Here is a 27,597-nt window from a genome sequence, read left to right on the forward strand (position 1 = left end):
CTTTCTTGATCGGGGTTAGTGTTGTTTGTTTTTAGGGGATAAGTGTTGGTTGTCGTTAGGTGGTTAGTTTTTTTTGTTTTTGCTGGGTTAGTGCTGTTGGTGGTTAGGGGGTTAGTGTTGTTGGTTGTTTAGGGGGTTAAAGTTGTTTGTTGTTAGGAGGTTAGGGTTGTTTGTTGTTACGGGGTTAGGTTAGTTTCTTGTTAGGGGTTTAGTGTTGTTTGTTGTTAGGGGGTTAGTGTTTGTTGTTAGGGGTTTAGTGCTGTTTCTTGTTGGGGTTTAGTGGTTTTTGTTGTTAGGGTGTTAGTGTTGTTCGTTGTTAGGGGTTTAGGGTTGTTTGTTGTTAGGGGTTTAAGGTTGTTTGTTGTTAGGAGGTTAGGGTTGTTTGTTGTTACGGGGTTAGGTTAGTTTCTTGTTAGGGGTTTAGTGTTGTTTGTTGTTAGGGGGTTAGTGTTTGTTGTTACGGGTTTAGGGTTGTTCCTTGTTGGGGTTTAGTAGTTTTTGTTGTTAGGGTGTTAGTGTTGTTTGTGGTTAGTGGGTTAGAGTTGTTGTTTGTTAGCGGGTTAGGATTGTTTGTTGTTAGAGGTTAGGGTTGTTTATTGTTACAGGGTTAGGTTAGTTTCTTGTTAGGTGTTTAGTGTTGTTTGTTGTTAGGGGGTTAGTGTTTGTTGTTAGGGGTTTAGTGTTGTTTCTTGTTGGGGTTTAGTGGTTTTTGTTGTTAGGGTGTTAGTGTTGTTTGTTGTTAGGGGTTTAGGGTTGTTTGTTGTTAGGGGTTTAAGGTTGTTTGTTGTTAGGAGGTTAGGGTTGTTTGTTGTTACGGGGTTAGGTTAGTTTCTTGTTAGGTGTTTAGTGTTGTTTGTTGTTAGGGGGTTAGTGTTTGTTGTTAGGGGTTTAGGGTTGTTTCTTGTTGGGGTTTAGTAGTTTTTGTTGTTAGGGTGTTAGTGTTGTTTGTTCTTACGGGGTTAGTGTTGTTTGTTCTTACGGGGTTAGTGTTGTTTGTGGTCAGGCTGTCAGTGCTGTTTGTGGTTAGGGGGTGAGCGTTGTTGGTTGTTAGGGGGTTAGTATTGTTTGTTGTTAGGGATTTAGGGTTGTTTGCTGTTACGGATTTAGGGTTGTTTGCTGTTAGGGGGCTAAGGTTGTTTGTTGTTAGGAGGTTAGGGTTGTTTGTTGTTACAGGGCTAGGTTAGTTTCTTGTTAGGGGTTTAGTGTTGTTTTTTGTTAGGGGGTTAGTGTTTGTTGTTAGGGGTCTACTGTTGTTTCTTGTTGGGGTTCAGTGGTTTTTGGTGTTAGGGTGTTAGTGTTGTTTGTTGTTAGGGGTTTAGGTTTGTTTGTTGTTAGGGGGTTAAGGTTGTTTGTTGTTAGGAGGTTAGGGTTGTTTGTTTTTACAGGGTTAGGTTAGTTTCTCGTTAGGTGTTTAGTGTTGTTTGTTGTTAGGGGGTTAGTGTTTGTTGTTAGGTGTTTAGTGTTGTTTCTTGTTGGGGTTTAGTGTTTTTTGTTGTTAGGGTGTTAGTGTTGTTTGTTGTTAGGGGTTTAGGGTTGTTTGTTGTTAGGGGTTTAAGGTTGTTTGTTGTTAGGAGGTTAGGGTTGTTTGTTGTTACGGGGTTAGGTTAGTTTCTTGTTAGGGGTTTAGTGTTGTTTGTTGTTAGGGGGTTAGTGTTTGTTGTTAGGGGTTTAGGGTTGTTTCTTGTTGGCGTTTAGTAGTTTTTGTTGTTAGGGTGTTAGTGTTGTTTGTGGTTAGGGGATTAGTGTTGTTGTTTGTTAGGGGGTTAGTGTTCTTTGTTGTTAGGAGGTTAGGGTTGTTTGTTGTTACGGGGTTAGGTTAGTTTTTTGTTAGGGGTTTAGTGTTGTTTGTTGTTAGGGGTTTAGGGTTTGTTGTTAGGGGTTTAGGGTTGTTTCTTGTTGGGGTTTAGTAGTTTTTGTTGTTAGGGTGTTAGTGTTGTTTGTGGTTAGGGTGTTAGTGTTGTTTCCTGTTAGGGGGTGTGCGTTGTTGGTTGTTAGGGGGTTAGGATTGTTTGTTGTTAGGGGTTTAGGGTTGTTTGTTGTTAGGGGGTTAAGGTTGTTTGTTGTTAGGAGGTTAGGGTTGTTTGTTTTTACAGGGTTAGGTTAGTTTCTTGTTAGGTGTTTAGTGTTGTTTGTTGTTAGGGGGTTAGTGTTTGTTGTTAGGGGTTTAGTGTTGTTTCTTGTTGGGGTTTAGTGTTTTTTGTTGTTAGGGTGTTAGTGTTGTTTGTTGTTAGGGGTTTAGGGTTGTTTGTTGTTAGGGGTTTAAGGTTGTTTGTTGTTAGGAGGTTAGGGTTGTTTGTTGTTACGGGGTTAGGTTAGTTTCTTGTTAGGGGTTTAGTGTTGTTTGTTGTTAGGGGGTTAGTGTTTGTTGTTAGGGGTTTAGGGTTGTTTCTTGTTGGGGTTTAGTAGTTTTTGTTGTTAGGGTGTTAGCGTTGTTTGTGGTTACGGGGTTAGTGTTGTTGTTTGTTAGGGGTTTAGGGTTGTTTGTTGTTAGGAGGTTAAGGTTGTTTGTTGTTACAGGTTTAGGTTAGTTTCTTGTTAGGGGTTCAGTGTTGTTTGTTGTTAGGGGGTTAGTGTTTGTAGTTATGGGTTCAGTGTTGTTTCTTGTTGGAGTTTAGTGGTTTATGTTGTTAGGGTGTTAGTGTTGTTTGTTGTTAGGGGTTTAGGGTTGTTTGTTGTTATTGGTTTAGGGTTGTTTGTTGTTAGGAGGTTAGGGTTGTTTGTTGTTACGGGGTTAGGTTAGTTTCTTGATAGGTGTTTAGTGTTGTTTGTTGTTAGGGGGTTAGTGTTTGTTGTTAGGGGTTTAGGGTTGTTTCTTGTTGGGGTTTAGTAGTTTTTGTTGTTAGGGTGTTAGTGTTGTTTGTTGTTAGGGGGTTAGTGTTGTTTGTTCTTACGGAGTTAGTGTTGTTTGTGGTTAGGGTGTTAGTGTTGTTTGTGGTTAGGGGGTGTGCGTTGTTGGTTGTTAGGGGGTTAGGATTGTTTGTTGTTAGGGGTTTAGGGTTGTTTGTTGTTAGGGGTTTAAGGTTGTTTGTTGTTAGGAGGTTAGGGTTGTTTGTTGTTACAGGGTTAGGTTAGTTTCTTCTTAGGGGTTTAGTGTTGTTTCTTGTTAGGAGGTTAGGGTTTGTTGTTAGGGGTTTAGTGTTGTTTCTTGTTGGGGTTCAGTGGTTTTTGTTGTTAGGGTGTTAGTGTTGTTTGTTGTTAGGGGTTTAGGGTTGTTTGTTGTTAGGGGTTTAAGGTTGTTTGTTGTTAGGAGGTTAGGGTTGTTAGTTGTTACGGGGTTAGGTTAGTTTCTTGTTAGGGGTTTAGTGTTCTTTGTTGTTAGGGGGTTAGTGTTTTTTGTTAGGGGTTTAGGGTTGTTTCTTGTTGGGGTTTAGTAGTTTTAGTTGTTAGGGTGTTAGTGTTGTTTGTGGTTAGGGGCTTAGTGTTGTTGTTTGTTAGGGGGTTAGGGTTGTTTGTAGTTAGGAGGTTAGAGTTGTTTGTTGTTACAGGGTTAGGTTAGTTTAATGTTAGGGGTTTAGTGTTGTTTGTTGTTAGGGGGTTAGTGTTTGTTGTTAGGGGTTTAGTGTTGTTTCTTGTTGGGGTTTAGTGGTTTTTGTTGTTAGTGTGTTAGTGTTGTTTGTTGTTAGGGGTTTAGGGTTGTTTGTTGTTAGGGGTTTAAGGTTGTTTGTTGTTAGGAGGTTAGGGTTGTTTGTTGTTACGGGTTTAGGTTAGTTTCTTGTTAGGGGTTTACTGTTGTTTGTTGTTAGGCGGTTAGTGTTTGTTGTTAGGGGTTTAGGGTTGTTTCTTGTTGGGGTTTAGTAGTTTTTGTTGTTAAGGTGTTAGTGTTGTTTGTGGTTAGGGGGTTAGTGTTGTTTGTTCTTGCGGGGTTAGTGTTGTTTGTGGTTAGGGTGTTAGTGTTGTTTGTGGTTAGGGGGTTAGAGTTGTTGGTTGTTAGGGGGTTAGGATTGTTTGTTGTTAGGGGTTTAGGGTTGTTTGTTGTTAGGGGGTTAAGGTGGTTTGTTGTTAGGAGGTTAGGGCTGTTTGTTGTTACAGGGTTAGGTTAGTTTCTTGTTAGGGTTTTAGTGTTGTTTGTTGTTAGGGGGTTAGTGTTTGTTGTTAGGGGTTTAGTGTTGTTTCTTGTTGGGGTTTAGTGGTTTTTGTTGTTAGGGTGTTAGTGTTTGTTGTTAGGGGTTTAGGGTTGTTTGTTGTTAGGGGTTTAAGGTTGTTAGCTGTTAGGAGGTTAGGGTTGTTTGTTGTTACGGGGTTAGGTTAGTTTCTTGTTAGGGGTTTAGTGTTGTTTGTTGTTAGGGGGATAGTGTTTGTTGTTAGGGGTTTAGGGTTGTTTCTTGTTGGGGTTTAGTAGTTTTTGTTGTTAGGGTGTTAGTGTTGTTTGTGGTTAGGAGGTTAGTGTTGTTGTTTGTTAGGGGGTTAGCGTTGTTTGTTGTTAGGAGGTTAGGGTTGTTTGTTTTTACAGGGTTAGGTTAGTTTCTTGTTAGGGGTTTAGTGTTGTTTGTTGTTAGGGGGTTAGTGTTTGTTGTTAGGGTTTTAGTGATGTTTCTTGTTGGGGTTTAGTGGTTTTTGTTGTTAAGGTGTTAGTGTTGTTTGTTGTTAGGGGTTTAGGGTTGTTTGTTGTTAGGGGCTTAAGGTTGTTTGTTGTTAGGAGGTTAGGGTTTTTTTTTGTTACGGGGTTATGTAAGTTTCTTGTTAGGGGTTTAGTGTTGTTTGTTGTTAGGGGGTTAGTGTTTGTTGTTAGGGGTTTAGGGTTGTTTCTTGTTGGGTTTAGTAGTTTTTGTTGTTAGGGTGTTAGTGTTGTTTGTTGTTAGGTGGTTAGTGTAGTTTGTTCTTACGGGGTTAGTGTTGTTTGTGGTTAGGGTGTTAGTGTTGTTTGTGGTTAGGGGGTGTGCGTTGTTGGTTGTTAGGGGGTTAGGTTAGTTTCTTGTTAGGGGTTTAGTGTTGTTTGTTGTTAGGGGTTAGTGTTTGTTCTTAGGGGTTTAGTGTTGTTTCTTGTTGGGGTTTAGTGTTTTTTGTTGTTAGTGTGTTAGTGTTGTTTGTTGTTAGGGGTTTAGGGTTGTTTGTTGTTAGGGGTTTAAGGTTGTTTGTTGTTAGGAGGTTAGGGTTGTTTGTTGTTACGGGGTTAGGTTAGTTTCTTGTTAGGGGTTTAGTGTTGTTTGTTGTTAGGGGGTTAGTGTTTGTTGTTAGGGGTTTAGGGTTGTTTCTTGTTGGGGTTTAGTAGTTTTTGTTGTTAGGGTGTTAGTGTTGTTTGTTGTTAGGGGGTTAGTGTTGTTTGTTCTTATGGGGTTAGTGTTGTTTGTGGTTAGGGTGTTAGTGTTGTTTGTGGTTAGAGGATGAGCGTTGTTTGTTGTTAGGGGGTTAGGATTGTTTGTTGTTAGGGGTTTAGGGTTGTATGTTGTTAGGGGGTTAAGGTTGTTTGTTGTTAGAAGTTTAGGGTTGTTTGTTGATACAGGGTTAGGTTAGTTTCTTGTCAGGGGTTTAGTGTTGTTTGCTGTTAGGGGGTTAGTGTTTGTTGTTAGGGGTTTAGTGTTTCTTGTTGGGGTTTAATGGTTTTTGTTGTTAGGGTGTTAGTGTTGTTTGTTGATAGGGGTTTAGGGTTGTTTGTTGTTAGGGGTTTAAGGTTGTTTGTTGTTAGGAGTTTAGGGTTGTTTGTTGTTACGGGGTTAGGTTAGTTTCTTGTTAGGGGTTTAGTGTTGTTTGTTGTTAGGGGGTTAGTGTTTGTTGTTAGGGGTTTAGGGTTGTTTCTTGTTGGGGTTTAGTAGTTTTAGTTGTTAGGGTGTTAGTGTTGTTTGTGGTTAGGGGGTTAGTGTTGTTGTTTGTTAGGGGGTTAGGGTTGTTTGTTGTTAGGGGGTTAGGGTTGTTTGTTGTTACAGGGTTAGGTTAGTTTATGGTTAGGGGTTTAGTGTTGTTTGTTGTTAGGGGGTTAGTGTTTGTTGTTAGGGGTTCAGTGTTGTTTCTTGTTGGGGTTCAGTAGTTTTTGTTGTTACGGTGTTAGTGTTGTTTGTGGTTAGGGGGTTAGTGTTGTTGTTTGTTAGGGGGTTAGGGTTGTTTGTTGTTAGAAGGTTAGGGTTGTTTGTTGTTAGGGGTTTAGGGTTGTTTGTTGTTAGGAGGTTAGGGTTGTTTGTTGTTATGGGGTTAGGTTAGTTTCTTGTTAGGGGTTTAGTGTTGTTTGTTGTTAGGGGGTTAGTGTTTGTTGTTAGGGCTTTAGGGTTGTTTCTTGTTGGGGTTTAGTAGTTTTTGTTGTTAGGGTGTTAGTGTTGTTTGTGGTTAGGGGGTTAGTGTTGTTTGTTGTTAGGAGGTTAGGGCTGTTTGTTGTTACAGGGTTAGGTTAGTTTCTTGTTAGGGGTTTAGTGTTGTTTGTTGTTAGGGGGTTAGTGTTTGTTGTTAGGGGTTTAGTGTTGTTTCTTGTTGGGGTTTAGTGGTTTTTGTTGTTAGGGTGTTAGTGTTGTTTGTTAATAGGGGTTTAGGGTTGTTTGTTGTTAGGGGTTTAAGGTTGTTTGTTGTTAGGAGGTTAGGGTTGTTTGTTGTTATGGGGTTAGGTTAGTTTCTTGTTAGGGGTTTAGTGTTGTTTGTTGTTAGGGGGTTAGTGTTTGTTGTCAGTGGTTTAGTGTTGTTTGTTGTTAGGGTGTTAGTGTTTGTTCTTAGGGGTTTAGTGTTGTTTCCTGTTGGGGTTTAGTGGTTTTTGTTGTTAGGGTGTTAGTGTTTGTTGTTAGGGGTTTAGGGTTGTTTGTTGTTAGGGGTTTAAGGTTGTTTGTTGTTAGGAGGTTAGGGTTGTTTGTTGTTACGGGGTTAGGTTAGTTTCTTGTTAGGGGTTTACTGTTGTTTGTTGTTAGGGGGTTAGTGTTTGTTGTTAGGGGTTTAGTGTTGTTTCTTGTTGGGGTTTAGTGGTTTTTGTTGTTAGGGTGTTAGTGTTTGTTGTTAGGGGTTTAGGGTTGTTTGTTGTTAGGGGTTTAAGGTTGTTTGTTGTTAGGAGGTTAGGGTTGTTTGTTGTTACGGGGTTAGGTTAGTTTCTTGTTAGGGGTTTAGTTTTGTTTGTTGTTAGGGGGTTAGTGTTTGTTGTTAAGGGTTTAGGGTTGTTTCTTGTTGGGGTTTAGTAGTTTTTGTTGTTAGGGTGTTAGTGTTGTTTGTGGTTAGGAGGTTAGTGTTGTTGTTTGTTAGGGGGTTAGGGTTGTTTGTTGTTAGGAGGTTAGGGTTGTTTGTTTTTACAGGGTTAGGTTAGTTTCTTGTTAGGGGTTTAGTGTTGTTTGTTGTTAGGGGATTAGTGTTTGTTGTTAGGGTTTTAGTGATGTTTCTTGTTGGGGTTTAGTGGTTTTTGTTGTTAAGGTGTTAGTGTTGCTTGTTGTTAGGGGTTTAGGGTTGTTTGTTGTTAGGGGCTTAAGGTTGTTTGTTGTTATGAGGTTAGGGTTGTTTGTTGTTACGGGGTTAGGTAAGTTTCTTGTTAGGGGTTTAGTGTTGTTTGTTGTTAGGGGGTTAGTGTTTGTTGTTAGGGGTTTAGGGTTGTTTCTTGTTGGGTTTAGTAGTTTTTGTTGTTAGGGTGTTAGTGTTGTTTGTTGTTAGGGGGTTAGTGTAGTTTGTTCTTACGGGGTTAGTGTTGTTTGTGGTTAGGGTGTTAGTGTTGTTTGTGGTTAGGGGGTGTGAGTTGTTGGTTGTTAGGGGGTTAGGATGGTTTGTTGTTAGGGGTTTAGGGTTGTTTGTTGTTAGAGGGTTAAGGTTGTTTGTTGTTAGGAGGTTAGGGATCTTTGTTGTTACAGGGTTAGGTTAGTTTCTTGTTAGGGGTTTAGTGTTGTTTGTTGTTAGGGGGTTAGTGTTTGTTATTAGGGGTTTAGTGTTGTTTCTTGTTGGAGTTTAGTGGTTTTTGTTGTTAGGGTGTTAGTGTTGTTTGTCGTTAGGGGGTTAGTGTTGTTGTTTGTTAGGGGGTTAAGGTTGTTTTTTGTTAGGAGGTTAGGGTTGTTTGTTGTTAGGAGGTTAGTGTTGTTTGTTGTTACGGGTTTAGGTTAGTTTCTTGTTAGGGGTTTACTGTTGTTTGTTGTTAGGCGGTTAGTGTTTGTTGTTAGGGGTTTAGGGTTGTTTCTTGTTGGGGTTTAGTAGTTTTTGTTGTTAGGGTGTTAGTGTTGTTTGTGATTAGGGGGTTAGGGTTGTTTGTTCTTACGGGGTTAGTGTTGTTTGTGGTTAGGGTGTTAGTGTTGTTTGTGGTTAGGGGGTTAGAGTTGTTGGTTGTTAGGGGGTTAGGATTGTTTGTTGTTAGGGGTTTAGGGTTGTTTGTTGTTAGGGGGTTAAGGTGGTTTGTTGTTAGGAGGTTAGGGCTGTTTGTTGTTACAGGGTTAGGTTAGTTTCTTGTTAGGGGTTTAGTGTTGTTTGTTGTTAGGGGGTTAGTGTTTGTTGTTAGGGGTTTAGTGTTGTTTCTTGTTGGGGTTTAGTGGTTTTTGTTGTTATGGTGTTAGTGTTTGTTGTTAGGGGTTTAGGGTTGTTTGTTGTTAGGGGGTTAAGGTTGTTTGTTGTTAGGAGGTTAGGGTTGTTTGTTGTTACAGGGTTAGGTTAGTTTCTTGTTAGGGGTTTAGTGTTGTTTGTTGTTAGGAGGTTAGTGTTTGTTGTTAGGGGTTTAGTGTTGTTTCTTGTTGGGGTTTAGTGGTTTTTGTTGTTAGGGTGTTAGTGTTCTTTGTTGTTAGGGGTTTAGGGTTGTTTGTTCTTAGGGGTTTAAGGTTGTTTGTTGTTAGGAGGTTAGGGTTGTTTGTTGTTACGGGGTTAGGTTAGTTTCTTGTTAGGGGTTTAGTGTTGTTTGTTGTTAGGGGGTTAGTGTTTGTTGTTAGGGGTTTAGGGTTGTTTCTTGTTGGGGTTTAGTAGTTTTAGTTGTTAGGGTGTTAGTGTTGTTTGTGGTTAGGGGCTTAGTGTTGTTGTTTGTTAGGGGGTTAGGGTTGTTTGTTGTTAGGAGGTTAGGGTTGTTTGTTGTTACAGGGTTAGGTTAGTTTATTGTGAGGGGTTTAGAGTTGTTTGTTGTTAGGGGGTTAGTGTTTGTTGTTAGGGGTTTAGTGTTGTTTCTTGTTGGGGTTTAGTGGTTTTTGTTGTTAGGGTGTTAGTGTTGTTTGTTGTTAGGGGTTTAGGGTTGTTTGTTGTTAGGGGTTTAAGGTTGTTTGTTGTTAGGAGGTTAGGGTTGTTTGTTGTTACGGGTTTAGGTTAGTTTCTTGTTAGGGGTTTACTGTTGTTTGTTGTTAGGCGGTTAGTGTTTGTTGTTAGGGGTTTAGGGTTGTTTCTTGTTGGGGTTTAGTAGTTTTTGTTGTTAAGGTGTTAGTGTTGTTTGTGGTTAGGGGGTTAGTGTTGTTTGTTCTTGCGGGGTTAGTGTTGTTTGTGGTTAGGGTGTTAGTGTTGTTTGTGGTTAGGGGGTTAGAGTTGTTGGTTGTTAGGGGGTTAGGATTGTTTGTTGTTAGGGGTTTAGGGTTGTTTGTTGTTAGGGGGTTAAGGTGGTTTGTTGTTAGGAGGTTAGGGCTGTTTGTTGTTACAGGGTTAGGTTAGTTTCTTGTTAGGGTTTTAGTGTTGTTTGTTGTTAGGGGGTTAGTGTTTGTTGTTAGGGGTTTAGTGTTGTTTCTTGTTGGGGTTTAGTGGTTTTTGTTGTTAGGGTGTTAGTGTTTGTTGTTAGGGGTTTAGGGTTGTTTGTTGTTAGGGGTTTAAGGTTGTTAGCTGTTAGGAGGTTAGGGTTGTTTGTTGTTACGGGGTTAGGTTAGTTTCTTGTTAGGGGTTTAGTGTTGTTTGTTGTTAGGGGGATAGTGTTTGTTGTTAGGGGTTTAGGGTTGTTTCTTGTTGGGGTTTAGTAGTTTTTGTTGTTAGGGTGTTAGTGTTGTTTGTGGTTAGGAGGTTAGTGTTGTTGTTTGTTAGGGGGTTAGTGTTGTTTGTTGTTAGGAGGTTAGGGTTGTTTGTTTTTACAGGGTTAGGTTAGTTTCTTGTTAGGGGTTTAGTGTTGTTTGTTGTTAGGGGGTTAGTGTTTGTTGTTAGGGGTTTAGGGTTGTTTCTTGTTGGGTTTAGTAGTTTTTGTTGTTAGGGTGTTAGTGTTGTTTGTTGTTAGGGGGTTAGTGTAGTTTGTTCTTACGGGGTTAGTGTTGTTTGTGGTTAGGGTGTTAGTGTTGTTTGTGGTTAGGGGGTGTGCGTTTTTGGTTGTTAGGGGGTTAGGTTAGTTTCTTGTTAGGGGTTTAGTGTTGTTTGTTGTTAGGGGTTAGTGTTTGTTCTTAGGGGTTTAGTGTTGTTTCTTGTTGGGGTTTAGTGTTTTTTGTTGTTAGTGTGTTAGTGTTGTTTGTTGTTAGGGGTTTAGGGTTGTTTGTTGTTAGGGGTTTAAGGTTGTTTGTTGTTAGGAGGTTAGGGTTGTTTGTTGTTACGGGGTTAGGTTAGTTTCTTGTTAGGGGTTTAGTGTTGTTTGTTGTTAGGGGGTTAGTGTTTGTTGTTAGGGGTTTAGGGTTGTTTCTTGTTGGGGTTTAGTAGTTTTTGTTGTTAGGGTGTTAGTGTTGTTTGTTGTTAGGGGGTTAGTGTTGTTTGTTCTTATGGGGTTAGTGTTGTTTGTGGTTAGGGTGTTAGTGTTGTTTGTGGTTAGAGGATGAGCGTTGTTTGTTGTTAGGGGGTTAGGATTGTTTGTTGTTAGGGGTTTAGGGTTGTATGTTGTTAGAGGGTTAAGGTTGTTTGTTGTTAGGAGTTTAGGATTGTTTGTTGATACAGGGTTAGGTTAGTTTCTTGTCAGGGGTTTAGTGTTGTTTGCTGTTAGGGGGTTAGTGTTTGTTGTTAGGGGTTTAGTGTTTCTTGTTGGGGTTAAATGGTTTTTGTTGTTAGGGTGTTAGTGTTGTTTGTTGATAGGGGTTTAGGGTTGTTTGTTGTTAGGGGTTTAAGGTTGTTTGTTGTTAGGAGTTTAGGGTTGTTTGTTGTTACGGGGTTAGGTTAGTTTCTTGTTAGGGGTTTAGTGTTGTTTGTTGTTAGGGGGTTAGTGTTTGTTGTTAGGGGTTTAGGGTTGTTTCTTGTTGGGGTTTAGTAGTTTTAGTTGTTAGGGTGTTAGTGTTGTTTGTGGTTAGGGGGTTAGTGTTGTTGTTTGTTAGGGGGTTAGGGTTGTTTGTTGTTAGGGGGTTAGGGTTGTTTGTTGTTACAGGGTTAGGTTAGTTTATGGTTAGGGGTTTAGTGTTGTTTGTTGTTAGGGGGTTAGTGTTTGTTGTTAGGGGTTCAGTGTTGTTTCTTGTTGGGGTTCAGTAGTTTTTGTTGTTACGGTGTTAGTGTTGTTTGTGGTTAGGGGGTTAGTGTTGTTGTTTGTTAGGGGGTTAGGGTTGTTTGTTGTTAGAAGGTTAGGGTTGTTTGTTGTTAGGGGTTTAGGGTTGTTTGTTGTTAGGAGGTTAGGGTTGTTTGTTGTTATGGGGTTAGGTTAGTTTCTTGTTAGGGGTTTAGTGTTGTTTGTTGTTAGGGGGTTAGTGTTTGTTGTTAGGGCTTTAGGGTTGTTTCTTGTTGGGGTTTAGTAGTTTTTGTTGTTAGGGTGTTAGTGTTGTTTGTGGTTAGGGGGTTAGTGTTGTTTGTTGTTAGGAGGTTAGGGCTGTTTGTTGTTACAGGGTTAGGTTAGTTTCTTGTTAGGGGTTTAGTGTTGTTTGTTGTTAGGGGGTTAGTGTTTGTTGTTAGGGGTTTAGTGTTGTTTCTTGTTGGGGTTTAGTGGTTTTTGTTGTTAGGGTGTTAGTGTTGTTTGTTAATAGGGGTTTAGGGTTGTTTGTTGTTAGGGGTTTAAGGTTGTTTGTTGTTAGGAGGTTAGGGTTGTTTGTTGTTATGGGGTTAGGTTAGTTTCTTGTTAGGGGTTTAGTGTTGTTTGTTGTTAGGGGGTTAGTGTTTGTTGTCAGTGGTTTAGTGTTGTTTGTTGTTAGGGTGTTAGTGTTTGTTCTTAGGGGTTTAGTGTTGTTTCCTGTTGGGGTTTAGTGGTTTTTGTTGTTAGGGTGTTAGTGTTTGTTGTTAGGGGTTTAGGGTTGTTTGTTGTTATGGGTTTAAGGTTGTTTGTTGTTAGGAGGTTAGGGTTGTTTGTTGTTACGGGGTTAGGTTAGTTTCTTGTTAGGGGTTTACTGTTGTTTGTTGTTAGGGGGTTAGTGTTTGTTGTTAGGGGTTTAGTGTTGTTTCTTGTTGGGGTTTAGTGGTTTTTGTTGTTAGGGTGTTAGTGTTTGTTGTTAGGGGTTTAGGGTTGTTTGTTGTTAGGGGTTTAAGGTTGTTTGTTGTTAGGAGGTTAGGGTTGTTTGTTGTTACGGGGTTAGGTTAGTTTCTTGTTAGGGGTTTAGTTTTGTTTGTTGTTAGGGGGTTAGTGTTTGTTGTTAGGGGTTTAGTGTTGTTTCTTGTTGGAGTTTAGTGGTTTTTGTTGTTAGGGTGTTAGTGTTGTTTGTCGTTAGGGGGTTAGTGTTGTTGTTTGTTAGGGGGTTAAGGTTGTTTTTTGTTAGGAGGTTAGGGTTGTTTGTTGTTAGGAGGTTAGTGTTGTTTGTTGTTACGGGTTTAGGTTAGTTTCTTGTTAGGGGTTTACTGTTGTTTGTTGTTAGGCGGTTAGTGTTTGTTGTTAGGGGTTTAGGGTTGTTTCTTGTTGGGGTTTAGTAGTTTTTGTTGTTAGGGTGTTAGTGTTGTTTGTTGTTAGGGGGTTAGTGTTGTTTGTTCTTACGGGGTTAGTGTTGTTTGTGGTTAGGGTGTTAGTGTTGTTTGTGGTTAGGGGGTTAGTGTTGTTTTTTCTTACGGGGTTAGTGTTGTTTGTGGTTAGGGTGTTAGTGTTGTTTGTGGTTAGGGGGTGTGCGTTGTTGGTTGTTAGGGGGTTACGTTAGTTTCTTGTTAGGGGTTTAGTGTTGTTTGCTGTTAGGGGGTTAGTGTTTGTTTTTAGGGGTTTAGGGTTGTTTCTTGTTGGGGTTTAGTAGTTTTTGTTAGGGTGTTAGTGTTGTTTGTGGTTAGGGGGTTAGTGTTGTTTGTTAGGGGGTTAGGGTTATTTGTTGTTAGGAGGTTAGGGTTGTTTGTTGTTACAGGGTTAGGTTAGTTTCTTGTTAGGGGTTTAGTGTTGTTTGTTTTTAGGCGGTTAGTGTTTGTTGTTAGGGGTTTAGTGTTGTTTCTTGTTGGGGTTTAGTGTTTTTTGTTGTTAGTGTGTTAGTGTTGTTTGTTGTTAGGGGTTTAGGGTTGTTTGTTGTTAGGGGTTTAAGGTTGTTTGTTGTTAGGAGGTTAGGGTTGTTTGTTGTTACGGGGTTAGGTTAGTTTCTTGTTAGGGGATTAGTGTTGTTTGTTGTTAGGGGGTTAGTGTTTGTTGTTAGGGGTTTAGGGTTGTTTCTTGTTGGGGTTCAGTAGTTTTTGTTGTTAGGGGGTTAGTGTTGTTTGTTCTTACGGGGTTAGTGTTGTTTGTGGTTAGGGTGTTAGTGTTGTTTGTGGTTAGGGGGTTAGTGTTGTTTGTTCTTACGGGGTTAGTGTTGTTTGTGGTTAGGGTGTTAGTGTTGTTTGTGGTTAGGGGGTGGGCGTTGTTGGTTGTTAGGGGGTTAGGATTGTTTGTTGTTAGGGTGTTAGTGTTGTTGTTTGTTAGGGGGATAAGGTTGTTTTTTGTTAGGAGGTTAGGGTTGTTTGTTGTTACAGGGTTAGGTTAGTTTCTTGTTAGGGGTTTAGTGTTGTTTGTTGTTAGGGGGTTAGTGTTTGTTGTTAGGGGTTTAGAGTTGTTTCTTGTTGGGGTTTAGTGGTTTTTGTTGTTAGGGTGTTAGTGTTGTTTGTTGTTATGGGTTTAGGCTTGTTTGTTGTTAGGGGTTTAAGGTTGTTTGTTGTTAGGAGGTTAGGGTTGTTTGTTGTTACGGGGTTAGGTTAGTTTCTTGTTAGGGGTTTAGTGTTGTTTGCTGTTAGGGGGTTAGTGTTTGTTGTTAGGGGTTTAGGGTTGTTTCTTGTTGGGGTTTAGTAGTTTTTGTTGTTAGGGTGTTAGTGTTGTTTGTGGTTAGGGGGTTAGTGTTGTTTGTTCTTACGGGGTTAGTGTTGTTTGTGGTTAGGGTGTTAGTGTTGTTTGTGGTTAGGGGGTGAGAGTTGTTGGTTGTTAGGGGGTTAGGATTGTTTGTTGTTAGGGGTTTAGGGTTGTTTGTTGTTAGGGGGTTAAGGTTGTTTGTTGTTAGGAGGTTAGGGCTGTTTGTTGTTACAGGGTTAGGTTAGTTTCTTGTTAGGGGTTTAGTGTTGTTTGTTGTTAGGGGGTTAGTGTTTGTTGTTAGGGGTTTAGTGTTATTTCTTGTTGGGGTTAAGTGGTTTTTGTTGTTAGGGTGTTAGTGTTGTTTGTTGTTAGGGGTTTAGGGTTGTTTGTTGTTAGGGGTTTAAGGTTGTTAGGAGGTTAGGGTTGTTTGTTGTTACGGGGTTAGGTAAGTTTCTTGTTAGGGGTTTAGTGTTGTTTGTTGTTATGGGGTTAGTGTTTTTTGTTAGGGGTTTAGGGTTGTTTCTTGTTGGGGTTTAGTAGTTTTTGTTGTTAGGGTGTTAGTGTTGTGTGTTGTTAGGGGGTTAGAGTTGTTTGTTCTTACGGGGTTAGTGTTGTTTGTGGTTAGGGTGTGTGCCTTGTTGGTTGTTAGGGGGTTAAGATTGTTTGTTGTTAGGGGTTTAGGGTTGTTTGTTGTTAGGGGTTAAGGTTGTTTGTTGTTAGGAGGTTAGGGTTGTTTGTTGTTACAGGGTTAGGTTAGTTTCTTGTTAGTGGTTTAGTGTTGTTTGTTGTTAGGAGGTTAGTGTTTGTTGTTAGGGGTTTAGTGTTGTTTCTTTTTGGGGTTTAGTGGTATTTGTTGTTAGGGTGTTAGTGTTGTTTGTTGTTAGGGGTTTAGGGTTGTTTGTTGTTAGGGGTTTAAGGTTGTTTGTTGTTAGGAGGTTAGGGTTGTTTGTTGTTACAGGGTTAGGTTAGTTTCTTGTTAGGGGTTTAGTGTTGTTTGTTGTTAGGGGGTTAGTGTTTGTTGTTAGGGGTTTAGGGTTGTTTCTTGTTGGGTTTAGTAGTTTTTGTTGTTAGGGTGTTAGTGTTGTTTGTTGTTAGGGGGTTAGTGTAGTTTGTTCTTACGGGGTTAGTGTTGTTTGTGGTTAGGGTGTTAGTGTTGTTTGTGGTTAGGGGGTGTGCGTTGTTGGTTGTTAGGGGTTTAGGTTAGTTTCTTGTTAGGGGTTTAGTGTTGTTTGCTGTTAGGGGGTTAGTGTTTGTTGTTAGGGGTTTAGGGTTGTTTCTTGTTGGGGTTTAGTAGTTTTTGTTGTTAGGGTGTTAGTGTTGTTTGCTGTTAGGGGGTTAGTGTTTGTTGTTACGGGTTTAGTGTTGTTTCTTGTTGGGGTTTAGTGGTTTTTATTGTTAGGGTGTTAGTGTTGTTTGTTGTTAGGTGTTTAAGGTTGTTTGTTGTTAGGGGGTTAGTGTTTGTTGTTAGGGGTTTAAGGTTGTTTCTTGTTGGAGTTTAGTAGTTTTTCTTGTTAGGGTGTTAGTGTTGTTTGTGGTTAGGGGGTTAGTGTTGTTGTTTGTTAGGGGGTTAGGGTTGTTTGTTGTTGGGGTTTAGTGGTTTTTGTTGTTAAGGTGTTAGTGTTGTTTGTTGTTAGGGGTTTAGGGTTTTTTGTTGTTAGAGGTTTAAGGTTGTTTGTTGTTAGGAGGTTAGGGCTGTTTGTTGTTACAGGGTTAGGTTAGTTTCTTGTTAGGGGTTTAGTGTTGTTTGTTGTTAGGGGGTTAGTGTTTGTTGTTAGTGGTTTAATGTTATTTCTTGTTGGGGTTAAGTGGTTTTTGTTGTTAGGGTGTTAGTGTTGTTTGTTGTTAGGGGTTTAGGGTTGTTTGTTGTTAGGGGTTTAAGGTTGTTGTTAGGAGGTTAGGGTTGTTTGTTGTTACGGGGTTAGGTAAGTTTCTTGTTAGGGGTTTAGTGTTGTTTGTTGTTATGGGGTTAGTGTTTTTTGTTAGGGGTTTAGGGTTGTTTCTTGTTGGGGTTTAGTAGTTTTTGTTGTTAGGGTGTTAGTGTTGTTTGTTGTTAGGGGGTTAGAGTTGTTTGTTTTTACGGGGTTAGTGTTGTTTGTGGTTAGGGTGTTAGTGTTGTTTGTGGTTAGGGGGTTAGTGTAGTTTGTTCTTACGGGGTTAGTGTTGTTTGTGGTTAGGGTGTTAGTGTTGTTTGTGGTTAGGGGGTGTGCGTTGTTGGTTGTTAGGGGTTTAGGTTAGTTTCTTGTTAGGGGTTTAGTGTTGTTTGCTGTTAGGGGGTTAGTGTTTGTTGTTAGGGGTTTAGGGTTGTTTCTTGTTGGGGTTTAGTAGTTTTTGTTGTTAGGGTGTTAGTGTTGTTTGCTGTTAGGGGGTTAGTGTTTGTTGTTACGGGTTTAGTGTTGTTTCTTGTTGGGGTTTAGTGGTTTTTATTGTTAGGGTGTTAGTGTTGTTTGTTGTTAGGTGTTTAAGGTTGTTTGTTGTTAGGGGGTTAGTGTTTGTTGTTAGGGGTTTAAGGTTGTTTCTTGTTGGAGTTTAGTAGTTTTTCTTGTTAGGGTGTTAGTGTTGTTTGTGGTTAGGGGGTTAGTGTTGTTGTTTGTTAGGGGGTTAGGGTTGTTTGTTGTTGGGGTTTAGTGGTTTTTGTTGTTAAGGTGTTAGTGTTGTTTGTTGTTAGGGGTTTAGGGTTTTTTGTTGTTAGAGGTTTAAGGTTGTTTGTTGTTAGGAGGTTAGGGCTGTTTGTTGTTACAGGGTTAGGTTAGTTTCTTGTTAGGGGTTTAGTGTTGTTTGTTGTTAGGGGGTTAGTGTTTGTTGTTAGTGGTTTAATGTTATTTCTTGTTGGGGTTAAGTGGTTTTTGTTGTTAGGGTGTTAGTGTTGTTTGTTGTTAGGGGTTTAGGGTTGTTTGTTGTTAGGGGTTTAAGGTTGTTGTTAGGAGGTTAGGGTTGTTTGTTGTTACGGGGTTAGGTAAGTTTCTTGTTAGGGGTTTAGTGTTGTTTGTTGTTATGGGGTTAGTGTTTTTTGTTAGGGGTTTAGGGTTGTTTCTTGTTGGGGTTTAGTAGTTTTTGTTGTTAGGGTGTTAGTGTTGTTTGTTGTTAGGGGGTTAGAGTTGTTTGTTTTTACGGGGTTAGTGTTGTTTGTGGTTAGGGTGTTAGTGTTGTTTGTGGTTAGGGGGTGTGCCTTGTTGGTTGTTAGGGGGTTAAGATTGTTTGTTGTTAGGGGTTTAGGGTTGTTTGTTGTTAGGGGTTAAGGTTGTTTGTTGTTAGGAGGTTAGGGTTGTTTGTTGTTACAGGGCTAGGTTAGTTTCTTGTTAGGGGTTTAGTGTTGTTTGTTGTTAGGAGGTTAGTGTTTGTTGTTAGGGGTTTAGCGTTGTTTCTTTTTGGGGTTTAGTGGTATTTGTTGTTAGGGTGTTAGTGTTGTTTGTTGTTAGGGGTTTAGGGTTGTTTGTTGTTAGGGGTTTAAGGTTGTTTGTTGTTAGGAGGTTAGGGTTGTTTGTTGTTACAGGGTTAGGTTAGTTTCTTGTTAGGGGTTTAGTGTTGTTTGTTGTTAGGGGGTTAGTGTTTGTTGTTAGGGGTTTAGGGTTGTTTCTTGTTGGGTTTAGTAGTTTTTGTTGTTAGGGTGTTAGTGTTGTTTGTTGTTAGGGGGTTAGTGTAGTTTGTTCTTACGGGGTTAGTGTTGTTTGTGGTTAGGGTGTTAGTGTTGTTTGTGGTTAGGGGGTTAGTGTTGTTGTTTGTTAGGGGGTTAGGGTTATTTGTTGTTAGGAGGTTAGGGTTGTTTGTTGTTACAGGGTTAGGTTAGTTTCTTGTTAGGGGTTTAGTGTTGTTTGTTGTTAGGGGATTAGTGTTTGTTGTTAGGGGTTTAGTGTTGTTTCTTGTTGGGGTTTAGTGTTTTTTGTTGTTAGTGTGTTAGTGTTGTTTGTTGTTAGGGGTTTAGGGTTGTTTGTTGTTAGGGGTTTAAGGTTGTTTGTTGTTAGGAGGTTAGGGTTGTTTGTTGTTACGGGGTTAGGTTAGTTTCTTGTTAGGGGATTAGTGTTGTTTGTTGTTACGGGGTTAGTGTTTGTTGTTAGGGGTTTAGGGTTGTTTCTTGTTGGGGTTTAGTAGTTTTTGTTGTTAGGGTGTTAGTGTTGTTTGTTGTTAGGGGGTTAGTGTTGTTTGTTCTTACGGGGTTAGTGTTGTTTGTGGCTAGGGTGTTAGTGTTGTTTGTGGTTAGGGGGTGTGCGTTGTTGGTTGTTAGGGGGTTAGGATGGTTTGTTGTTAGGGGTTTAGGGTTGTTTGTTGTTAGGGGGTTAAGGTTGTTTGTTGTTAGGAGGTTAGGGTTGTTTGTTGTTACAGGGTTAGGTTAGTTTCTCGTTAGGGGTTTAGTGTTTTTTGTTGTTAGGGGGTTAGTGTTTGTTGTTAGGGGTTTAGGGCTATTTCTTGTTGGGGTTTAGTAGTTTTTGTTGTTAGGGTGTTAGTGTTGTTTGTGGTTAGGGGGTTAGTGTTGTTTTTTTTTAGGGGGTTAAGGTTGTTTTTTGTTAGGAGGTTAGGGTTGTTTGTTGTTACAGGGTTAGGTTAGTTTCTTGTTAGGGGTTTAGTGTTGTTTGTTGTTAGGGGGTTACTGTTTGTTGTTAGGGGTTTAGTGTTGTTTCTTGTTGGGGTTTAGTGGTTTTTGTTGTTAGGGTGTTAGTGTTGTTTGTTGTTAGGGGTTTAGGGTTGTTTGTTGTTAGGGGTTTAAGGTTGTTTGTTGTTAGGAGGTTAGGGTTGTTTGTTGTTACGGGGTTAGGTTAGTTTCTTGTTAGGGGTTTAGTGTTGTTTGTTGTTAGGGGGTTAGTGTTTGTTCTTAGGGGTTTAGGGTTGTTTCTTGTTGGGGTATAGTAGTTTTTGTTTTTAGGGTGTTAGTTTTGTTTGTTGTTAGGGCGTTAGTGTAGTTTGTTCTTACGGGGTTAGTGTTGTTTGTGGTTAGGGTGTTAGTGTTGTTTGTGGTTAGGGGGTGTGCGTTGTTGGTTGTTAGGGGGTTAGGATTGTTTGTTGTTAGGGGTTTAGGGTTGTTTGTTGTTAGGGGGTTAAGGATGTTTGTTGTTAGGATGTTAGGGTTGAGTGTTGTTACATTGTTAGGTTAGTTTCTTGTTAGGGGTTTAGTGTTGTTTGTTGTTAGGGGGTTAGTGTTTGTTGTTACCGGTTTAGTGTTGTTTCTTGTTGGGGTTTAGTGGTTTTTATTGTTAGGGTGTTAGTGTTGTTTGTTGTTAGGTGTTTAAGGTTGTTTGTTGTTAGGGGGTTAGTGTTTGTTGTTAGGGGTTTAAGGTTGTTTCTTGTTGGAGTTTAGTAGTTTTTCTTGTTAGGGTGTTAGTGTTGTTTGTGGTTAGGGGGTTAGTGTTGTTGTTTGTTAGGGGGTTAGGGTTGTTTGTTGTTGGGGTTTAGTGGTTTTTGTTGTTAAGGTGTTAGTGTTGTTTGTTGTTAGAGGTTTAGGGTTTTTTGTTGTTAGAGGTTTAAGGTTGTTTGTTGTTAGGAGGTTAGGGTTGTTTGTTGTTACGGGGTTAGGTTAGTTTCTTGTTAGGGGTTTAGTGTTGTTTGTTGTTAGGGGGTTAGTGTTTGTTGTTAGGGCTTTAGGGTTGTTTCTTGTTGTTTTTTAGTAGTTTTTGTTGTTAGGGTGTTAGTGTTGTTTGTGGTTAGGGGGTTAGTGTTGTTGTTTGTTAGGGGGTTAGGGTTGTTTGTTGTTAGAAGGTTAGGGTTGTTTGTTGTTAGGGGTTTAGGGTTGTTTGTTGTTAGGAGGTTAGGGTTGTTTGTTGTTACGGAGTTATGTTAGTTTCTTGTTAGGGGTTTAGTGGTTTTTGTTGTTAGGGTGTTAGTGTAGTTTGTTCTTACGGGGTTAGTGTTGTTTGTGGTTAGGGTGTTAGTGTTGTTTGTGGTTAGGGGTGTGCGTTGTTGGTTGTTAGGGGGTTACGTTAGTTTCTTGTTAGGGGTTTAGTGTTGTTTGCTGTTAGGGGGTTAGTGTTTGTTGTTAGGGGTTTAGGGTTGTTTCTTGTTGGGGTTTAGTAGTTTTTGTTAGGGTGTTAGTGTTGTTTGTGGTTAGGGGGTTAGTGTTGTTGTTTGTTAGGGGGTTAGGGTTATTTGTTGTTAGGAGGTTAGGGTTGTTTGTTGTTACAGGGTTAGGTTAGTTTCTTGTTAGGGGTTTAGTGTTGTTTGTTGTTAGGGGGTTAGTGTTTGTTGTTAGGGGTTTAGTGTTGTTTCTTGTTGGGGTTTAGTGTTTTTTGTTGTTAGTGTGTTAGTGTTGTTTGTTGTTAGGGGTTTAGGGTTGTTTGTTGTTAGGGGTTTAAGGTTGTTTGTTGTTAGGAGGTTAGGGTTGTTTGTTGTTACGGGGTTAGGTTAGTTTCTTGTTAGGGGATTAGTGTTGTTTGTTGTTAGGGGGTTAGTGTTGTTTGTTCTTACGGGGTTAGTGTTGTTTGTGGTTAGGGTGTTAGTGTTGTTTGTGGTTAGGGGGTTAGTGTTGTTTGTTCTTACGGGGTTAGTGTTGTTTGTGGTTAGGGTGTTAGTGTTGTTTGTGGTTAGGGGGTGTGCGTTGTTGGTTGTTAGGGGGTTAGGATTGTTTGTTGTTAGGGGTTTAGGGTTGTTTGTTGTTAGGGGGTTAAGGTTGTTTGTTGTTAGGAGGTTAGGGATCTTTGTTGTTACAGGGTTAGGTTAGTTTCTTGTTAGGGGTTTAGTGTTGTTTGTTGTTAGGGGGTTAGTGTTTGTTGTTAGGGGTTTAGGGTTGTTTCTTGTTGGGGTTTAGTAGTTTTTGTTGTTAGGGTGTTAGTTTTGTTTGTTGTTAGGGCGTTAGTGTAGTTTGTTCTTACGGGGTTAGTGTTGTTTGTGGTTAGGGGGTGTGCGTTGTTGGTTGTTAGGGGGTTAGGATTGTTTGTTGTTAGGGGTTTAGGGTTGTTTGTTGTTAGGGGGTTAAGGATGTTTGTTGTTAGGATGTTAGGGTTGTTTGTTGTTACATTGTTAGGTTAGTTTCTTGTTAGGGGTTTAGTGTTGTTTGTTGTTAGGGGATTAGTGTTTGTTGTTAGGGGTTTAGGGTTGTTTCTTGTTGGGGTTTAGTAGTTTTTGTTGTTAGGTTGTTAGTGTTGTTTGTGGTTAGGGGGTTAGTGTTGTTGTTTGTTAGGGGATTAGGGTTGTTTGTTGTTAGGAGGTTAGGTTTGTTTGTTTTTACAGGGTTAGGTTAGTTTCTTGTTAGGGGTTTAGTGATGTTTGTTGTTAGGGGGTTAGTGTTTGTTGTTAGGGGTTTAGTGTTGTTTCTTGTTGGGGTTTAGTGGTTTTTGTTGTTAGGGTGTTAGTGTTGTTTGTTGTTAGGGGTTTAGGGTTGTTTGTTGTTAGGGGTTTAAGGTTGTTTGTTGTTAGGAGGTTAGGGTTGTTTGTTGTTACGGGGTTAGGTAAGTTTCTTGTTAGGGGTTTAGTGTTGTTTGTTGTTAGGGGGTTAGTGTTTGTTGTTTGGGGTTTAGGGTTGTTTCTTGTTGGGTTTAGTAGTTTTTGTTGTTAGGGTGTTAGTGTTGTTTGTTGTTAGGGGGTTAGTGTAGTTTGTTCTTACGGGGTTAGTGTTGTTTGTGGTTAGGGTGTTAGTGTTGTTTGTGGTTAGGGGGTGTGCGTTGTTGGTTGTTAGGGGGTTAGGATGGTTTGTTGTTAGGGGTTTAGGGTTGTTTGTTGTTAGGGTGTTAGTGTTGTTTGTTGTTAGGGGTTTAGTGTTGGTTGTTGTTAGGGGGTTAGTGTTTGTTGTTAGGGGTTTAGGGTTGTTTGTTGTTAGGGGGTTAAGGTTGTTTGTTGTTAGGAGGTTAGGGTTGTTTGTTGTTACAGAGTTAGGTTAGTTTCTTGTTAGGGGTTTAGTGTTGTTTGTTGTTAGGAGGTTAGTGTTTGTTGTTAGGGGTTTAGTGTTGTTTCTTGTTGGGGTTTCGTGGTTTTTGTTGTTAGGGTGTTAGTGTTGTTTGTTGTTAGGGGTTTAGGGTTGTTTGTTGTTAGGGGTTTAAGGTTGTTTGCTGTTAGGAGGTTAGGGTTGTTTGTTGTTACGGGGTTAGGTTAGTTTCTTGTTAGGGGTTTAGTGTTGTTTGTTGTTAGGGGGTTAGTGTTTGTTGTTAGGGGTTTAGGGTTGTTTCTTGTTGGGGTTTAGTAGTTTTTGTTGTTAGGGTGTTAGTGTTGTTTGTGGTTAGGGGGTTAGTGTTGTTGTTTGTTAGGGGGTTAGGGTTGTTTGTTGTTAGGACGTTAGGGTTGTTTGTTTTTACAGGGTTAGGTTAGTTTCTTGTTAGGGGTTTAGTGATGTTTGTTGTTAGGGGGTTAGTGTTTGTTGTTAGGGGTTTAGTGTTGTTTCTTGTTGGGGTTTAGTGGTTTTTGTTGTTAGGGCGTTAGTGTTGTTTGTTGTTAGGGGTTTAGGGTTGTTTGTTGTTAGGGGTTTAAGGTTGTTTGTTGTTAGGAGGTTAGGGTTGTTTGTTGTTACGGGGTTAGGTTAGTTTCTTGTTAGGGGATTAGTGTTGTTTGTTGTTAGGGGGTTAGTGTTTGTTGTTAGGGGTTTAGGGTTGTTTCTTGTTGGGGTTTAGTAGTTTTTGTTGTTAGGGTGTTAGTGTTGTTTGTTGTTAGGGGGTTAGTGTTGTTTGTTCTTACGGGGTTAGTGTTGTTTGTGGTTAGGGTGTTAGTGTTGTTTGTGCTTAGGGGGTTAGTGTTGTTTGTTCTTACGGGGTTAGTGTTGTTTGTGGTTAGGGTGTTAGTGTTGTTTGTGGTTAGGGGGTGTGCGTTGTTGGTTGTTAGGGGGTTAGGATTGTTTGTTGTTAGGGGTTTAGGGTTGTTTGTTGTTAGGGGGTTAAGGTTGTTTGTTGTTAGGAGGTTAGGGCTGTTTGTTGTTACAGGGTTAGGTTAGTTTCTTGTTAGGGGTTTAGTGTTGTTTGTTGTTAGGGGGTTAGTGTTTGTTGTTAGGGGTTTAGTGTTATTTCTTGTTGGGGTTAAGTGGTTTTTGTTGTTAGGGTGTTAGTGTTGTTTGTTGTTAGGAGTTTAGGGTTGTTTGTTGTTAGGGGTTTAAGGTTGTTGTTAGGTGGTTAGGGTTGTTTGTTGTTACGGGGTTAGGTAAGTTTCTTGTTAGGGGTTTAGTGTTGTTTGTTGTTATGGGGTTAGTGTTTTTTGTTAGGGGTTTAGGGTTGTTTCTTGTTGGGGTTTAGTAGTTTTTGTTGTTAGGGTGTTAGTGTTGTTTGTTGTTAGGGGGTTAGAGTTGTTTGTTCTTACGGGGTTAGTGTTGTTTGTGGTTAGGGTGTTAGTGTTGTTTGTGGTTAGGGGGTGTGCCTTGTTGGTTGTTAGGGGGTTAAGATTGTTGTTAGGGGTTTAGGGTTGTTTGTTGTTAGGGGTTAAGGTTGTTTGTTGTTAGGAGGTTAGGGTTGTTTGTTGTTACAGGGTTAGGTTAGTTTCTTGTTAGGGGTTTAGTGTTGTTTGCTGTTAGGGGGTTAGTGTTTGTTGTTAGGGGTTTAGGGTTGTTTTTTGTTGGGGTTTAGTAGTTTTTGTTGTTAGGGTGTTAGTGTTGTTTGTTGTTAGGGGGTTAGTGTTGTTGTTTGTTAGGGGGTTAGGGTTATTTGTTGTTAGGAGGTTAGGGTTGTTAGTTGTTACGGGGTTAGGTTAGTTTCTTGTTAGGGGTTTAGTGTTGTTTGTTGTTAGGGGGTTAGTGTTTGTTGTTAGGGGTTTAGGGTTGTTTCTTGTTGGGGTTTAGTAGTTTTTGTTGTTAGGGTGTTAGTGTTGTTTGTTGTTAGGGGGTTAGTGTTGTTTGTTCTTACGGGGTTAGTGTTGTTTGTGGTTAGGGTGTTAGTGTTGTTTGTGGTTAGCGGGTGTGCGTTGTTGGTTATTAGGGGGTTAGGATGGTTTGTTGTTAGGGGTTTAGGGTTGTTTGTTGTTAGGGGGTTAAGGTTGTTTTTTGTTAGGAGGTTAGGGTTGTTTGTTGTTACAGGGTTAGGTTAGTTTCTTGTTAGGGGTTTAGTGTTTTTTGTTGTTAGGGGGTTAGTGTTTGTTGTTAGGGGTTTAGGGCTGTTTCTTGTTGGGGTTTAGTAGTTTTTGTTGTTAGGGTGTTAGTGTTGTTTGTGGTTAGGGGGTTAGTGTTGTTGTTTGTTAGGGGGTTAAGGTTGTTTTTTGTTAGGAGGTTAGGGTTGTTTGTTGTTACAGGGTTAGGTTAGTTTCTTGTTAGGGGTTTAGTGTTGTTTGTTGTTAGGGGGTTACTGTTTGTTGTTAGGGGTTTAGTGTTGTTTCTTGTTGGGGTTTAGTGGTTTTTGTTGTTAGGGTGTTAGTTTTGTTTGTTGTTAGGGGTTTAGGGTTGTTTGTTGTTAGGGGTTTAAGGTTGTTTGTTGTTAGGAGGTTAGGGTTGTTTGTTGTTACGGGGTTAGGTTAGTTTCTTGTTAGGGGTTTAGTGTTGTTTGTTGTTAGGGGGTTAGTGTTTGTTCTCAGGGGTTTAGGGTTGTTTCTTGTTGGGGTATTGTAGTTTTTGTTGTTACGGTGTTAGTTTTGTTTGTTGTTAGGGCGTTAGTGTAGTTTGTTCTTACGGGGTTAGTGTTGTTTGTGGTTAGGGTGTTAGTGTTGTTTGTGGTTAGGGGGTGTGCGTTGTTGGTTGTTAGGGGGTTAGGATTGTTTGTTGTTAGGGGTTTAGCGTTGTTTGTTGTTAGGGGGTTAAGGATGTTTGTTGTTAGGATGTTAGGGTTGTTTGTTGTTACATTGTTAGGTTAGTTTATTGTTAGGGGTTTAGTGTTGTTTGTTGTTAGGGGGTTAGTGTTTGTTGTTACGGGTTTAGTGTTGTTTCTTGTTGGGGTTTAGTGGTTTTTATTGTTAGGGTGTTAGTGTTGTTTGTTGTTAGGTGTTTAAGGTTGTTTGTTGTTAGGGGGTTAGTGTTTGTTGTTAGGGGTTTAAGGTTGTTTCTTGTTGGAGTTTAGTAGTTTTTCTTGTTAGGGTGGTAGTGTTGTTTGCGGTTAGGGGGTTAGTGTTGTTGTTTGTTAGGGGGTTAGGGTTGTTTGTTGTTGGGGTTTAGTGGTTTTTGTTGTTAGGGTGTTAGTGTTGTTTGTTGTTAGGGGTTTAGGGTTTTTTGTTGTTAGGGGTTTAAGGTTGTTTGTTGTTAGGAGGTTAGGGTTGTTTGTTGTTACGGGGTTAGGTTAGTTTCTTGTTAGGGGTTTAGTGTTGTTTGTTGTTAGGGGGTTAGTGTTTGTTGTTAGGGTTTTAGGGTTGTTTCTTGTTGTTTTTTAGTAGTTTTTGTTGTTAGGCTGTTAGTGTTGTTTGTGGTTAGGGGGTTAGTGTTGTTGTTTGTTAGGGGGTTAGGGTTGTTTGTTGTTAGAAGGTTAGGGTTGTTTGTTGTTAGGGGTTTAGGGTTGTTTGTTGTTAGGAGGTTAGGGTTGTTTGTTGTTACGGAGTTATGTTAGTTTCTTGTTAGGGGTTTAGTGGTTTTTGTTGTTAGGGTGTTAGTGTAGTTTGTTCTTACGGGGTTAGTGTTGTTTGTGGTTAGGGTGTTAGTGTTGTTTGTGGTTAGGGGTGTGCGTTGTTGGTTGTTAGGGGGTTACGTTAGTTTCTTGTTAGGGGTTTAGTGTTGTTTGCTGTTAGGGGGTTAGTGTTTGTTGTTAGGGGTTTAGGGTTGTTTCTTGTTGGGGTTTAGTAGTTTTTGTTAGGGTGTTAGTGTTGTTTGTGGTTAGGGGGTTAGTGTTGCTGTTTGTTAGGGGGTTAGGGTTATTTGTTGTTAGGAGGTTAGGGTTGTTTGTTGTTACAGGGTTAGGTTAGTTTCTTGTTAGGGGTTTAGTGTTGTTTGTTGTTAGGGGGTTAGTGTTTGTTGTTAGGGGTTTAGTGTTGTTTCTTGTTGGGGTTTAGTGTTTTTTGTTGTTAGTGTGTTAGTGTTGTTTGTTGTTAGGGGTTTAGGGTTGTTTGTTGTTAGGGGTTTAAGGTTGTTTGTTGTTAGGAGGTTAGGGTTGTTTGTTGTTACGGGGTTAGGTTAGTTTCTTGTTAGGGGATTAGTGTTGTTTGTTGTTAGGGGGTTAGTGTTTGTTGTTAGGGGTTTAGGGTTGTTTCTTGTTGGGGTTTAGTAGTTTTTGTTGTTAGGGTGTTAGTGTTGTTTGTTGTTAGGGGGTTAGTGTTGTTTGTTCTTACGGGGTTAGTGTTGTTTGTGGTTAGGGTGTTAGTGTTGTTTGTGGTTAGGGGGTTAGTGTTGTTTGTTCTTACGGGGTTAGTGTTGTTTGTGGTTAGGGTGTTAGTGTTGTTTGTGGTTAGGGGGTGTGCGTTGTTGGTTGTTAGGGGGTTAGGATTGTTTGTTGTTAGGGGTTTAGGGTTGTTTGTTGTTAGGGGGTTAAGGTTGTTTGTTGTTAGGAGGTTAGGGATCTTTGTTGTTACAGGGTTAGGTTAGTTTCTTGTTAGGGGTTTAGTGTTTGTTGTTAGGAGGTTAGTGTTTGTTGTTAGGGGTTTAGTGTTTTTTCTTTTTGGGGTTTAGTGGTTTTTGTTGTTAGGGTGTTAGTGTTCTTTGTTGTTAGGGGTTTAGGGTGTTTGTTGTTAGGGGTTTAAGATTGTTTGTTGTTAGGAGGTTAGGGTTGTCTGTTGTTACGGGGTTAGGTTAGTTTCTTGTTAGGGGTTTAGTGTTGTTTGTTGTTAGGGGGTTAGTGTTTGTTGTTAGGGGTTTAGGGTTGTTTCTTGTTGGGGTTTAGTAGTTTTTGTTGTTAGGGTGTTAGTGTTGTTTGTGGTTAGGGGGTTATTGTTGTTGTTTGTTAGGGGGTTAGGGTTGTTTGTTGTTAGGAGGTTAGGGTTGTTTGTTTTTACAGGGTTAGGTTAGTTTCTTGTTAGGGGTTTAGTGATGTTTGTTGTTAGGGGTTTAGTGTTTGTTGTTAGGGGTTTAGTGTTGTTTCTTGTTGGGGTTTAGTGGTTTTTGTTGTTAGGGTGTTAGTGTTGTTTGTTGTTAGGGGTTTAGAGTTGTTTGTTGTTAGGGGTTTAAGGTTGTTTGTTGTTAGGAGGTTAGGGTTGTTTGTTGTTACGGGGTTAGGTAAGTTGCTTGTTAGGGGTTTAGTGTTGTTTGTTGTTAGGGGGTTAGTGTTTGTTGTTAGGGGTTTAGGGTTGTTTCTTGTTGGGTTTAGTAGTTTTTGTTGTTAGGGTGTTAGTGTTGTTTGTTGTTAGGGGGTTAGTGTAGTTTGTTCTTACGGGGTTAGTGTTGTTTGTGGTTTGGGTGTTAGTGTTGTTTGTGGTTAGGGGGTGTGCGTTGTTGGTTGTTAGCTGGTTACGTTATTTTCTTGTTAGGGGTTTAGTGTTGTTTGCTGTTAGGGGGTTAGTGTTTGTTGTTAGGGGTTTAGGGTTGTTTCTTGTTGGGGTTTAGCAGTTTTTATTAGGGTGTTAGTGTTGTTTGTGGTTAGGGGGTTAGTGTTGTTGTTTGTTAGGGGGTTAGGGTTATTTGTTGTTAGGAGGTTAGGGTTGTTTGTTGTTACAGGGTTAGTTTAGTTTCTTGTTAGGGGTTTAGTGTTGTTTGTTGTTAGGGGGTTAGTGTTTGTTGTTAGGGGTTTAGTGTTGTTTCTTGTTGGGGTTTAGTGTTTTTTGTTGTTAGTGTGTTAGTGTTGTTTGTTGTTAGGGGTTTAGGGTTGTTTGTTGTTAGGGGTTTAAGGTTGTTTGTTGTTAGGAGGTTAGGGTTGTTTGTTGTTACGGGGTTAGGTTAGTTTCTTGTTAGGGGATTAGTGTTGTTTGTTGTTAGGGGGTTAGTGTTTGTTGTTAGGGGTTTAGGGTTGTTTCTTGTTGGGGTTTAGTAGTTTTTGTTGTTAGGG

Source organism: Loxodonta africana, chromosome 17 (assembly GCF_030014295.1).
Source record: "Loxodonta africana isolate mLoxAfr1 chromosome 17, mLoxAfr1.hap2, whole genome shotgun sequence".
Classification (NCBI taxonomy): Eukaryota; Metazoa; Chordata; class Mammalia; order Proboscidea; family Elephantidae; genus Loxodonta; species Loxodonta africana.